This window comes from Sminthopsis crassicaudata, chromosome 1 (assembly GCF_048593235.1).
Source record: "Sminthopsis crassicaudata isolate SCR6 chromosome 1, ASM4859323v1, whole genome shotgun sequence".
NCBI classification, from domain to species: domain Eukaryota; kingdom Metazoa; phylum Chordata; class Mammalia; order Dasyuromorphia; family Dasyuridae; genus Sminthopsis; species Sminthopsis crassicaudata.
Window position 1 is genome coordinate 426,680,527 of NC_133617.1, and position 14,210 is coordinate 426,694,736.

Consider the following 14,210-nt stretch of genomic DNA (forward strand, 5'->3'; position numbering starts at 1 on the left):
AGATGGGAAGGAGCTTGTAGAGAAAGAGAGATTAAAGAAGCATGGAAGAGAAGGGATATCAGCTGATGAATTAATTGGAACATCTTGGATTCTTGCAATCTTTGGTATCTATTTTTATCTTGGGATGGAGGTCAATAACAATACCATAAGACACTATGTGTTGTGTTCTCCCACAAAACTCTTAATAAGGATTATAGAGTTAGGGTAATTAGTCTGTAGCATATTGAGGTGGCAGCCAATTATGCTGATGGAACTGAAATCTTATTAACTTAATAACATTTTGTAAATTGGACTTGGAGTTTCTTGATATTCCGAGTCTTCCCATTATAAATTTCCTTAATATCCCAAATAAGTTCACCTAAGGAGAATAGAAAGTTGTGAATAGTAAATTCAAGTTACATATACAATCATCTTTTTTATTATACCATGTTATGAAAATCCTTGTCTTATTCCATAAATCAGAAATACAGTTTAAAAATAAATAAAATTTAACAAATTAAAAAGAGAAGACTTGGGTTCAATACCTCCCAGCCTCTTCCCTCCCCCCTCCCATATATACATTCTCACTGGCACTCACTGCTTGTGTAAAGTTGAAGCAGTCATTTAATCTCTCTTGGTATTGATTTCGTTTTTCACAAAATGATGGCTTAGATTAGATGACATATAAGTCCCCTTCAATTTCTAGATGATCGTATGTTTGGATCTTTTGAAATTCATTTATTCAATGAAGGTTTATTGAGTTCCTTTTTATATACAATTGATTGCGCTGTAGGGAATTTAAAAATATAAGACAAAGTCCTTGACTTTAAGGAATTTAGAGTTTCTATAAAAGGAATGATACACACATATGATAAAACCCAATTGAGTATTATGTACAATCCAGGTTAAAGGAGTTCAGCTGACTGAAGAAAAGGTTATGGAATAGGTAGAACTTAAGGTAGGCACTAAAGAATAATAGGTGGGGTTCTGATCAGATCTAAGTTCTTAGGGAGATATTATAGTAGCTGAAAATGATGTCCAGGCTGGGGCAAAAGATGTCCTTTTAGAAGGGATAGACAAACGGTGCAAAGTAGGATCACTTGCCCATTAAAGGTTTAAGAGAAATTTTGCTACTTTAGGGTAGGAGTTATTGATCTGGAGACCATAAAATGTAACTCCCAAGAAATTTATGATTATATATCAGGGGTCATTTGGAGAAAATTTGCATCTTTTCCCCACACTAATTTCTAATCAAAAGTTTACATTCCATTCACTAATTAATATAGACACTAAACATTATGCTGAGAAAGGGATCCATAAATTTCACCAGACTAACAAAGATATGACATAAAACAGATAAAAAAAAATCCTGGTTGAGGGGACTCAGGACTGAGGATTCCCAGAATTCTATTTGGATAGAGATGAAATGCATGGCCACTTAATATGAAATTCAGAGAACGTTCAGACAACACTTTTGACATTTGCTCCTCCAAAGCTTCTTTGGATGTGTCCAAGAGATGTTTAAAACAATCCATTTCCATCTCTGCTGATCTTTTCTGCAGCTCTTTGCTCTTCCTGTTTCTTCTAAGTAATTATTCCATAAACTTTCTTTTGCAATGAGGTATGAGGTTAGAGGGGAATAAAATTAAACCTGATATTCAGTGTTGTTTACTTTCCTCCTTGAAAAGACCAGGTCTAACTATCAGTTTGGAAAAGAGACAATTAATGTAAGCAAAAATCCTTACAAGTTGAGTTTTTGTGCCCCTTGAAGGAAGGTAGGGATCAATATCTACTGAAGACAGCCATTTTGTCCTTTTAAAATCTGATGGTACTGCCTGAGGACTAGACAATCTCATTGTCATGAGGGGCTGAACACCAAAAGAAAAGCAATGGCAATTTAAAGTCTGAGACCATGAAGTTTAATGAAGAAGCCCTGCCTTTTTCCTGAGGTGAAGTCTGGGAAATGTGCAGAGTACCAGTGATTGTGGTTTTGAAGATTAGTTATAGGAGAAAAAGCATATATGGATAGCCCCATGCTCACTTGCCAGGTCATGGATTGGCTATGTCCCCGTCTTTCTCATCATCAGCACACTCAGTTGGGAAGCTTTTCTGCATTGAAGGAAGACTCCAACGATCCTGATGGCTTGATCCCTAAGCTCCTGAATTTATCATCACTGCTGTTATCCCCAGGGGTTTGAAATGGAGCTTTGGTCACAGGAGACCTTAATATTTCTAGTAGGTGAAAGGGTGCTAGCATAAATGATTCTCTTGAACAAGGGGTTTATTGCCAGAAACCAGCTCTCTGCTGGGGTGAGGATTACTGCAGCATTCTGCAGCTGGGCTGAATGCCATAGGAGCAAAGCAAAGAAGGCCCCTGGTGCATTCAAAATGCTTGTTTTACCTGCAATTGCCCTAGAGAAGGGGGGGCAGCTGAGAGGGGAGGGAGAGAAGCTTGTTTACTCAGTACCTGGATCCCAATGAGAAGGAATTGAGTTGCCAATGATTGAACAGGGCTCTCTGATGATATAGATTAAACCAGTAGGGCCAACAGTAAACACGATGAACTTCAAAAGAACAGCTTCTCCTCTCTCTGGGGACTTCCATTAACGAGTCACCAGATAGGCAATTACTGTACAGTTCTTGTAATGACCGGGATCAAACAGAGACATTCTGCACAGTAGGCAGCAAGAAAGCCAGCAGAAAAAAACTGTGAAAATATGCCATTAAATCTTAATTATTCTTCAAAAGAAAACAAGCACAACTAGGGGGCAGATAAGTAAGGAATAGTCAGAGCTATACCAGAACCTGCTGGCTCAGGGCAATGATGCTTAGATAGAAACAGTAGTAACGTTTATTTAAAACTAAACATTATGCTCAGATTTCTGTGAGGTGCTTTGGAGATTTGGTTATTATAAGCATTGTAGATTGGCTCTCTCCCACTTGCTTTGAATTGTATCCAGGCTTTTTCTGGAGGATCTGACTAATATTTGGGCATGAACTTGATTTTAAATGATTTGGGAAGTAAGGTTTATGAGTATTTGGGGGGAAAATCTACTTCTTGAAGGGTTTAGATACTTGGACAGTTTCATTACATTTCTAGACCAATATACTTTCTTCAACATGATGCTCCAATGGCACAGAAAGGCTCTTGTGTAAGGATGAAAGGTACATACTCATTTTATAACTCTAGGATTTTTTATAGAATGTTAAGTTCCAAACTCTGAATTTCAAAGTCATTAAAGATATATAATCTGAGGCATTCAAAATTCTTATGAAAACTGTTGGGTGCCCGGCTGGCCCACATCCAAAGTGTGACTGAGTGGAGATGTTGATGTTGCATGGGGTCCCTATTGGGTTTGCATAGATTGCATAGAATAAAAGTTTTCAGGTTATCTAATCCCCTAAATTCCCTTTTTGTGTAGCTCATCAGGGTGAGTGCATAGACAAATCCATTCAACAAGCATTTATTTAACAATATTATTTCCTAGGCACTATTCTAGGTGTTTAGAATACAAAGGCAAAAATGTAATGCTCCTTGTTCTCAAAGTATTAATATTTTTGAGGGAGGGGAACACATACATATAATTAAGTAAATACAAAATAAATAGAAAATGGGTTTGTGCAATTAAACAACTTATCTGATTATAGTATTTGGCTTTGAGAAGCCCAGTGTTAGAGAAAAGGGCATTATATAAAGCAGTTAACACAATGGGAATGATATCATAAAGAGATGATTGATTGAACCACACTAGGATGCAGTTGCTTTTTAACTTTACAGTAGAACTTCAACAACAATACTGTATGAGGATGTATTCTGATGGAAGTGGATATCTTCAACAAAGAGAAGATCTAATTCAGTTCCAATTGATCAATGATGGACAGAATCAGCTACACCCAGAGAAGGAACATTGGAAAATAACTGTAAACTGCATTTTTGTTTTTCTTCTTACGCTATAATTTTACCTTCTGAATCCAATTCTTCCTGTGCAACAAGAAATTTGGTTCTGTACATATATACTGTGCCTAGGATATACTATAACATATTTAACATATATGGGAATGCTTGCCATCTAGGGGGTGGAGAGAAGGAGGGGAAAATTTGGAACAGAAGTGAGTGCAAGGGATAATGTTGTAAAAAATTACCCATGCATATGTATTGCCAAAAAATGATATAATTATAAAATTAATTTTAAAATTATCAAAAAAAGAAAAAAATTTACAGTAGAGTTTGACCAAATTGCATTAATAATATTACAAAGGATGGATATTAATTGGATACAGTATTCTGTGGTATATGTGACCAAGGATTCACAATATTATGGGATCTTTCTGTATCACATACCTTTTTAACATAGACTTCTAACATGCCAATAATTAAAATCCATTAAAAACCACCAAACCAAATTAAAGACATGTCCTTTAATTGGTTCTGCCATATGTTTTGTTGCCTTGCTATTCTATTTCCCAAGTGAATTTCAATTATTATTCACAGAAGAGCTCATTCTCTATTGGTAGCTCTAGTCCTCAATAACTGTTGGGACTGACTGTAACCAAATCAAAGTATATGTGTCTGAACTAAGAATAATAGCCTTGGAAAGATCTTCATGCATGTGCCCAGCTCTACTCTTATGAGTAGTGGTTTATTCTAGTATTGTACATTTTCTGGGTGTACGTTTATAGTATTGTTACACATACATTTAACTACTATGAATACTGTGTAGGAAGAGTCCATACATTTACTTTAGAGACTTAATGAATTTCTGATTTTAGATTATCTTTCTTGAAACTTGAATTTTAAATTTAATAATGTGAAATCCTGTTCCAAGATGGAAAGGGCTCCCCTGTCATGGACAAGACCTGTTTTCTGTTAGCTTTTTCAAGGCGGCTCAGTGCCCTTTATAACTACCAGCATGCTATTAAATCTTTGGAAATGCCAATAGAGGGAATTTTCCTGGACCTCTCATTTATCTTTTAAATTTCTCTTATCTCCTCAACTTCAAGTGATCTCTCCCTCCTCTAAAGCCCCACTTTCAATTCAATTAAATTCAACAAACAATTATTAAATACCTACTCAGAGCAGAAAATTATGAAATTGCTAGATATGTCAACACAAAATAGAAAATAATTTTAGAATTATAAATGAAAATATATTAAACATTTCTTGCACATTGACATACTTATACCACTGCCAATCATATCTTAAAAAGACTGAATTAAAAGAAAGAGATCCTATGTATTTTATACAAAAAAGTTTATAGCATTTTTTTTTGGTGTTGACAAAAAACCCCACAACAAACTAGAGATCAATAAGGTGCTCACCAATTGAGAAATGGTCATATAAGTTTTGGTATATGAATATATTGGGATACTATTGTGCTGTAAAAAGTGAGGAAACAGATGATTTCATAAAGACATGTAAAGACTTGTTAGAACTGATACAAAGTGAAGTGAGCAGAACAATTTATACTATGATATCAATATTATAAAAATGATCAATTATAAAAATTTTTATACGCTGATCAATAATGAAATAAGCTGAACCAAGGAAACAATTTATATAATAACAATGCTGTAAGGACAAACAACTCTGAAAGCATGGAAATACAATAGTCACTTATGATTTTAGAGGACCAGCGATGAAACATGCTAACCATAACAGCTTAGTAATTTAGGATGCAGAATGAAATATATACATATATATATATATATATATATATATATATATATATATATATATATATATATATATATATATATATATATATAAATGCATACATGCATTTATATAGGCATACACCATATATATGTGTATACATGTATATATGTACACATGCATAGACACACATATATGTGTGTGTATGTATGTGTGTGTGTACACATATAGTATAAAGCCATTGAGGGAATTTAATTTTTTTGACTATTCATATATGTTATGAACAATGTATTTTCTTTCTTTTCCAGTGGTGTTGGAGATGGAAGGTAGAAAAATAGACTTCTGTTATTTAAAAAGTAAGAAACTGCTACAGGGTATTGCAGATGGGCAATGCTGGATGCACTTTCAGATGAGGTCACTATATCATAAATTTTCATTAATTGCTTTATATTGTTTTAAGAGATGTCTCATAAAGTGGGGGTAATATATAAATATCAATAATGTAAAAACAGAATGGAAAATGAAATGACAAACTTCCTGACTTAAATAACTTACAATCTAATTAGAGAATCAGATATGTGCCAAATTGCTATGATGTGAGCTAAAATGTGGGAGGCATGAAAAATAAAATGCAAAGAACAATTTACGTATGTGGGGAGAGATAATTTTCACTTGGGGCATACAGCAAGGAAGGAATCATGAGTTCTTTGGCATGATGAGAGTTGGATCTTGAATAAAACAAAGAATTATTACTAATGGGTACGGGGAACTAGAAGGAGTTTATTCTAGGTATTGGGGATAGAATAGGATAGATAGATGGGAAATTATATCTACCCTATACCTTTCCCTAACTAGACTGTATCAGTAGTATCATATTCAGTTTTGGGTACCACATTTTAGGAAAATCGGTGATAAACTGTTCATGAGTAGAGGAGAGAGCATTAGATACCTTGCTATACAAGAAATGGTTGACAGATGTTCAGTCTGTGGAAAAGAAGAGCCAGAGAGAGCACAGTAGACACTTTTAAGTGTTAGAAGAGCTGTCACTTGGAGGAGAGATTTGATTTATTCTACTTGGCACCAGAGCCAGAACTAGAAGAAGCAACAGAAGTATCCAGGGAGAGGTTTAGGCTTGATATTTAGGAAATCTTCCTAACAATTTAGAGCTGTCCTCACGTGAAGTGGGCTGCCTTGGGAGGTGCTGACTTCACCTCCACTAGAGAGCTTTCAGGTGGCTGGGGACCTCTATAAGGAGAAGATTCTTTCTGTGGCATGAGTTAGACTAAATAGACTCTAAGATATTCCTTCTAGCTCTGAGATTGATTTTGAGAGAGTAGTATGAGAATAGAAATGGGAAGCTAGGCAATGAAAAGTAGTTTAGATACAAAATAGAATACATGAAAGGAGAGTAGAGACAGTTAAAGTAAGACAAGAAAGCTGGATTTATCTTGTGCCATTATGAAGTTTAAATTTTATTCAATAAGCAGTATTGGAGGAAGGTTATAAAGCTATTTGTGTAGAGGAGAAATACAGCCATAATGGTGCATTAGCAAAATGACTTGGGTTGCAATGTAAAGGAGAAAAAGTTATTAAGTTGTGAATACATCTTGTTCCAGCCTGCACGGTCTGGTTGTTGGACTTTATTCTCAAAGAGAAACAAAATGACATCATTTTGTTAGCATTAAGGTAATATGTCCAAACCAATATTATTGTCCTACAAATTATGCCTTAAAGATATCAAAAAGAAAAAGAACTAATAATATCTACAAAAATATTTATAGTAGCTTTTTTTTGCAATACTAAAGATTAGAAACTTGGCAGAGGTAGAAAGAATCATCAATTGGGGAACAGCTGAAAAAATTATGATATATAAATTTGGAATTTGAATAGAAATACTATTTTGCCCTAAGAAATGATGAAAGGAATGGCTTCAGAAAAACCTAGGAATATTTGGAAAGTCTAGAATGAAGTGAGAAGAGAACAAGAGAACAATTTATACATCAACAGTATTATTGTAAAAACATACATTTTTGAAAAACTTAGAAATACAAGGAGTAACTATGATTTCAGAAGACTTGTGATGAAATGGGCTACTTATCTACTGAAGAAAACTAATTAATACAGAATACAGATTGTAACATTATTTTTGGACATGTTAGTGGGTATATTTGTTTTGGTTGACTATATATATATTTTTAATTATTATATATATTTTTTATAATATTATCCCTTATATTCATTTTTCCAAATTATCCCCCCTCCCTCTACTCCCTCCCCCCGATGACAGGCAATCCCATACATTTTACATGTGTTACAATATAACCTAGATACAATACATGTGTGTAAATACCATTTTCTTGTTGCACAATAAGCATTAGATTCCGAAGGTACATGTAACCTGGGCAGACAGATATTAGTGCTAACAATTTACATTCACTTCCCATTATTTCTTCTCTGGGTGTAGCTACCTCTGTCCATCATTGATCAACTGGAAGTGAGTTGGATCTTCTTTATGTTGAAGATTTCCACTTCCATCAGAATACATCCTCATACAGTGTTGTTGTTGAAGTGTATAATGATCTCCTAGTTCTGCTCATTTCACTCAGCATCAGTTGATGTAAGTCTCTCCAGGCCTCTCTGTATTCCTCCTGCTGGTCATTTCTTACAGAGCAATAATATTCCATAACCTTCATATACCATAATTTACCCAACCATTCTCCAACTGATGGACATCCATTCATCTTCCAGTTTCTAGCTACAACAAAAAGAGCTGCCACAAACATTTTGGCACATACAGGTCTCTTTCCGCTGTTTAGTATTTCTTTGGGATATAAGCCCAGTAGTAGTACTGCTGGGTCAAAGGGTATGCACAGTTTGATAACTTTTTGGGCATAGTTCCAAATTGACTATATATTTTAGAAGGGATTTTTTGTTTTTGCTTTTATTTTCTTTCTTTCTCAATGCAAAGATTATAAGTAGGAAGAAAAGTCAGATTTTTATTGATAGAAAAAAATGTTGAAATAAGGAATAGTTTGGAAAGTCAGTAAGTTAGAGCAGGAATTTTTAACCTTGGGTCCATGGAATCCTTAAAAGGAGAGTCTATGAACTTGAATGGAAAAAAATTGCATCTTTATTTTTCACCAAACTTTGCTTAAAATTTAGAATTTATTTTAATAGTGAATTTAAAAGTTTTAAAAGACATATTCTAAGAAGAGGCCCATAGGTTTCATCAGACTGTCAAAGGGTTTATAGAATGAAAATTAAGAACCTCTTGGCTGGAGATAGGAAAATTAGTCATGAAGCTATTAAAATTGCCCAAGTGAGAAAGAATGAACTTTGTATTGTTTCAGTGGCAATGAAAAAGAGGAAATGAATGTTAAAGATTGTGGAAATAGAATTGACAAAACTTGACAGCAGAGTAGATTCAGAGAAGAAAGGAACAAGCATTTGTTAAATACCTACTAGTGCTAGACACTGTGCTAAGTGCTTTACAAATATGTCATTTGATCTTCACAAAAACTCTGTGAGAAATGTTATTATGATCTCCATTTTACAGCTGAGAAAACTGAGACATACAGCAATTAAGTCACTTCCCATCATCACACAGCTATTATCTGAGACAGTATTTGAATTCAAGTCTTCCTGTCTCTAGATCAGGAGCTCTATCCACCTAGGTCACTCAAGAAAGCCATGATGCATTAGTAGGTGCAAAGGTGAGAGCACAAAAATCATTCCAAATCTTTTTGGAGCCTAGGTGAATACAGAAAAGTTATATCATCAAGAGAAATATATGAGCTAAATAGCTTTTGGTGGATTAGAGGTGGTAGTGATAGACATGAGTAGATACTTGATAAAAACTACACCTATGATTTCACTGGTATAGGGAACTCCTAGATGAGGAAACTTTATTTTTAGTTTTCTCTTTCCTTTCCCTCCTCATTAGTGTTTTGCTTCGGAACATCACCTCCCTCAATCTACCCTCCCCCCTCATTTATTATTCCTTTCCCCTTCTATTTCTGTTTTTCCATCTATTAGTCTCCTCCTTTCTTTTCCCCTTTTCCCTCCTACTTCCCTATAGGGTGAGACAAGTTTCTACATCAAACTAAGTATGTCTGATAAGAAACTATTTTTTATCAATGCAGATGGGCACAACTGGTCTTAGCAATTTATCTGGAACAGTGGTTCTCAAACTTTTTTCTCAGTATTTTTATTCTATTAAAAATGATTGAGGATGTGTCCAAAGAGTTTTTGTTCATTTGAATTATATGTATAGATATTTACCACATTAGAAATAAAAACTAATTTTGAATTAGTAGACCCTCTGAAATAATTTCAGAAACTCCCAGAATTCTCTGGACTTTGAACACCCTCTGATCTAGAGCACTGAAAGGTTAAGTCCCCCTACCATTCTGTATTGAGGGGGAACTTGAATTCATATTCTACTGATTTCAAAGCCAGCTCTTTACCCATTAAAAAAAAACAGAAATGAGAAGAAAAAGAAAAAGAGCTTTGGAGACATTTAGATTCAAGGATGGAGAGCACAAGGAACTTGGGAAAATCTAGAGAGAAGGAATAATCAGTGTCAGGGAAGCCAAGATAGATTAACTATCAAGGAAGAGATGGTGGCCAGTATCAGAAGTTTCAGAGAAGTTAAGGAGGTCAATTGATTTAGTGATCTTTAACAACAGTGGGTGAGTGGTTTGAGTAGAGTGGTGAATTTGGAAGCTAAATTTCAAAGAGTTAAGCAGTAAGTGGATAGTGAGGAACCAGAGATAGTAAGTGTAGGCTATTCTTTTTGGAAATTTGGCAGAATAGATAAGAAAATAGCCTAAAGGCATATCAGAAGAAACTTTTTTTTGTTGTAATTTTTTTTTTTTTTTTTTTTTTTTTAAGGATAGGGAAAATTCTAGCATGTTTGTATGCTGAGTGGAAGCATCAAGAAGGGAGAATGAGGATAGGATAAAGTCACAAATGACATTAACAGAGATAATGTTAAAAGGAGAAAGTGGAGGCTATCATCAGCAAGAAGAAAGACCAATTTGTTCTATTGAACTGTAAGAGAAAGAACCAAAGATGGGTGACAACATAATCATGAGGTTTAGAGGGCTTGAAAAGTAGAACTAAAGGATTTCATAATTTGGCTTTTTATCTCAGTAGAAATAGATGAAAGGTCATTTACTGAGAATGAGAAAATGAAGCAGAATTTGGAACTTAAAATATTAGAAGTTTTGGAAAAGGTATTTCAAGGAACCTGACAAAAAAACCAATCAAAAGTGACTTTTTAAATTCTCCCATTGCTTTTTTTTTTTTTTTTTTTTTTTGTATTCTAGCTTTTATTATAGTTATGAGTTTCTTAACTCAGAATCCTCTACTTCCCACCTTCTTAAACTGTGGTTTGCAACTCCATATGGGATCTCATAACTAAATGTAAGGGTAGTGAAATTATGATTTATTATCAGTAAATGTTTAGTTTATATACCTATTTTATATGCCTGGGATCATGTAAAAATTTCTTGAGCAAAAAAGAGGTCATGAATGTTCCATTAAGCTTTAATTTTTATGATGATGAGGATCACATTATTGTTGATTTGTCTCCCATGGTACCTAGAGGGAGGCATGGTGCATAGCTGCAATCAAACAATAATCATTAAAGGATATTTTGACAATAACTTTTAGCATTTCAAAGGTGAATTAACTTAACCAACTTAGATAAGTTGCAAAAGATGGAACTGGTACTTCTTGTCCCCACCTTCCCTTCTAGGTAAGTAGATGGCTAAAGCACTTAAAGTCAAGGTATTGTTTTTGTTGTTGTTTTTGCCTGGGCTTATAGAAGAAAAAAGTACCCTATGGAATGCTGAATTAAGATCATGGCCTGTTCTCAGATCAGTTGGTTGAACTAGCAACATAGTATATAGCCTGTATGTATGTATGTATACATGTATATATGAGCCAATAGTTCATGCATTTGAACATGGGCCTATTTTAATCCCGGCACCTATATCAGTGCTTCCCCAATAGTAGGCATTAATCAGTATTTGTCTATTTGGACTGAATTGTTCTAAAAATTCCTATCACATTCAATGTAATCACTGAGCAGCATTGTGAAGGAGTGACACTGAAGGAGGTGAAGAACTATTTGCTTTTCCCATTTTTGAAACAGGGCTAAGGGAAGAAAAGAGTAAAAGCAAAATTTATACAAAGAAATCAGTAAAACTTGTCCATGAATTTGATGATGAGAATGAAATGATTCATCTTATGTTTCCTAAATAGGATTCATTATATCAAATTTTCAAAATCACTTTGTAATCTTTTTGAGATTGTATATTTTTATCCAGGACTGATTTCTGGAGGAATTATAATAAAGGTTTCTTATCAAAGCACTAGTGTCTTCTTGTACTTAAGCCTAATGACTTATCTGGGCTTTTTAGCTAGTAGATCTGCAAAGCAAGCCTTGCTAATTCTGTTTCACATTGAATAATTATGAAAGGGAATTTCTGTTCAGAAATCATTTGCATTATACTTGAGTCTGCCTTCCTTGTCAGCTTTGTCTTTGTCTGAGTAGAAATTAAATAAGAGCTCCTGAATAGCTCCCTTGGCCGACCATGCAGATTTCTCCAAACTTTCTGGCATGCATTTCTTTCTCCTTACAAGAACAAATTCAAGAAAGCTGCCTTGAATTAGCACCATGAGTGGCAGAATCTCCTGTCCCTTATAAAAGAAAACAGTCTTTTATAACAGAATGATCTTGTTTTACTCTTCTTTTCTTTTCCTGGGATTGCAATTCCATGTCATCATGCAGAGGAATGGGCTCAAAAGCCAATACAGGCTGCTATTTACAGGAGAAACATAATTATTAAATTAATTCATTAGAGCCCTTATAATCTTATCATGTCAAGTCTAATTATGTGGTTGAGTAAAAATGTTAAAGAGTTACCTGTAATTAATGCTAGAATTCTTTTATTCCTTTTCCCAATTCCATTCTTGCTATTGTACCCCCAGCCATCTCCAATCCTATTGACTTTTGTCCTGCCTCTGGACTTCATTGACTTTGGAGGACAAAGTAAGACTGATGACTTTGTACAACTCTGCCTCACTTAAATCCAATTCACACAAAAAGTCAGAACATCAACCTGTGATGTCATTAATGCTCTTTGCAAATGAAAAGGAAGGACACAAAAGCAAAAGGACAACAAGGTTCCATTCCTGATTCTTCTGTCACTCTTTCTCAACAGCCTTCTCACCCTGGAAGATTTTTGTTACCATGTTCTTATCCTGGAAGCCAACTGTCCAACTTCTGAAACATCCCTCTCTGTTCCTGTGTTTTCTTCCTTTTATTGGTGGGTCCCTCCTGGAGCCTTTATTTTAGGGAAGCTCACAGGCCAATGATTTTCTTTTTTCATAGTATTTTATTTTTCCAAATACATGCAAAGATAGTTTTTAACATTGTCTTTTGAAAAACCTTGTATTCTATATATTTTTCCTCTCTCTGCTGTCCTTTGCCTATTTCAAGATAGCAAACAATCTGTTATAGGTTAAACATGTACAATTCTTCTAAATATGTTTCCCTATTTATCATGCTATGCTAGAAAAATCAGAGCAAAAGGGAAAATTTTTTTAAAAATGGGAAAAAAAGCAATCAATCAAACAAATAACAAAAAGTATAGTATGTTTTGATTTACATTCCATCTCTCTAGTTCTCTTTCTGGATGCAGATGACTTTTACCATCACAACAAGTCCATTGGAATTGCTGTGAATCATCACATTGTTGAAAAGGGCTAAATCCATCACAGTTGATTATCACATAATCTTGTTGTTACTGTGTACAATGTTCTCTTGTTCTGCTCACTTCATTTAGCATCAGATCATGTTAAGTTTTTCCAGGCTTTTCTGAAATCAGCCTGATTGTCATTTCTTATAGAACAATCATATTCCATAACATTCAAATACCATAACTTATTCTACCATTCCCCAACTGATGGGCATCCACTTAATTTCCAGTTCCTTGCTATTATAAAAAAAATTTTGCACATGTGAGTTCTTTCCCCTTTTCATGATCTTTTGGGAAACGGACACTGGATCAAAGGGTATGCACAGAGGCCAGTGATTTTCTTTAGCCCTCTCTCAGCTGTACTCCTGACTTCCCAGCCTTTTTTCCCCATCATGTTTTAGCCCATTATAATGTAAGCTCTTTGAGGTCAGGGATTATTTTTCTGCTTGTATTTGTATTCCCTGTATTTTGTACAGTGGCACATAGTACATAGCATACTAAATACTCTATTTTTTGACTTGACACTGGAACTTAAGCTAATAATTGACTCTCATTTATGACAGAGGTAGAAATTTAGAGTCCCTCTAAGTTTGGGCTATTTTCAGGTCTTTTTATTTTTCCCTAGGTAAAGAAACACTTAAATCCTTGCCAGATTTTGCCAGAGAAAGCACTATGCAGTTTCAAAAACAGAATTCAGTACTGATTCTGTCAAAACAAACTTTTAGCCCATTTTGACCTACTTTTATATTCTGAATCAAATAAATTGTTTTTCTCCTTTAGAATCTGAATACTGATCTCAATCATGGCCC